This window comes from Lissotriton vulgaris, chromosome 1_1, assembly GCF_964263255.1.
Source record: "Lissotriton vulgaris chromosome 1_1, aLisVul1.2, whole genome shotgun sequence".
In the NCBI taxonomy this organism is placed as follows: Eukaryota; Metazoa; Chordata; class Amphibia; order Caudata; family Salamandridae; genus Lissotriton; species Lissotriton vulgaris.
In genome coordinates this window covers 236,868,685-236,870,059 of record NC_141685.1, presented here as the reverse complement: position 1 = coordinate 236,870,059, position 1,375 = coordinate 236,868,685, and the positions used below count along the sequence as shown (strand labels likewise).

At 47.7% G+C, this 1,375-nt stretch overlaps 1 non-coding gene across 1 annotated transcript; it reads right to left on the bottom strand.

Annotated features, from left to right (window-relative positions):
* Positions 1–1,292: 1,292 nt before the first annotated feature.
* On the bottom strand, positions 1,293–1,375 carry TRNAL-CAG (transfer RNA leucine (anticodon CAG)). The gene has a single exon. It is a non-coding gene; the product is annotated as a tRNA-Leu (tRNA).

Here is a 1,375-nt window from a genome sequence, read left to right as displayed (position 1 = left end):
TAGTGTTAAAGCCTCTTTACTAAAATTCCTTTATTTTTTAATCCCCTTACCTATCAATCCACACAGGTATTGGCCTGGCAGTCTCGGCAGACAGTATGTAGAATTACTCAAAAAGCAACCCTATTTCCATTTTTATCCACATTTAAAAATAAATACAGACAAGAAAATGAATGTTTTCTCTCTGTATTTATCTGCAAAAATCAGTCAAAACGGAAAACAGGGAGCCTAAAATATAATGAACACCAGAGTTGTTCATTATGTGGCAACATCCTGCAGTGAGGATTATTTCTGTTCGGCTGTGTTTTGAGGCTGTGCCAGGGTCTCCCCGAAATTCCAGTGCTATGTATTTAGGGGTGCCTTTTCCAATAAGTGAAGGTCTGTTGCAAGGGTGTCCTAATCAGAGCCACCCCTTGCTCCAGTAGCGCCCTGGGCGGAAATAAATTTGCCACCGGGCACCTGGTGTTGCCCTGGTGGGCGGCCATGGTGGGGGCCGGCAATATCGGCCCCCTGTAACAAAATCGTCCGAAACCGGCCCTAGTAAACAGCTCCGCCGCTCCCGCCCTAACCTCCAGGGGGGCTGGCCGAGCAGTTTGCCAATGCTAGTTTTGGTACCCAGTCCGGCCCTGGAAATCACCCACAACTTAGCTGTGTCAGGCTTGTTTTAAGTTGTGTGTTGGTTTGGGGAGGTGGTATTGATGTGTGTCGGCAGGAGGTTAAAGGTAGATGGGTTGGCAAGGTAGGGGCTGATACCTAGGTGCTAAAAGCAGCGGTAGTGCACATTTAACAAGGATTAGAAGCGCTTTAACCGAGATCATTGGACCCAATGGAGAGGGGTGTTGCTTTTTGCATAACCTTTATGCAGACAGTTCCGGTCGCCTCTCGGAATATCAGCGCCCTGGGCCTGGGCCCAGCTGGTCCACACCAAAGGCCGGCTCTGGGCCTAATTGAAGCCGGGAGAACGCGCCTCCATTCCCAGAATATGGAATGAAATAACAGTGGCAATTGGAACCTAGAGGAACCTGGTGCTACTGAACCTGCTGCACCATAGATAGATACGCTCTTGATCGTGCCTTTAACTCGGGCCCTTAAGGATTTTGCTGGATTTGTTGGTGATTCGCTGATTCTGTGATTTACTGCTTCACCAAGACCCACCTGCAGGCACTTAGTAGAATAAAAGAAACACAGACCATAGCGACCATTTACGTTAGTATATTATTCTTTCCTAATAGTGGCATCGTTTGTAGTGAAACGGCCTATAAATAAATGAAAAATTATCAATTGACAAAAATATCTGTCAGAAGTGAGATTCGAACCCACGCCTCCAGAGGAGACTGCGACCTGAACGCAGCGCCTTAGACCGCTCGGCCATCCTGAC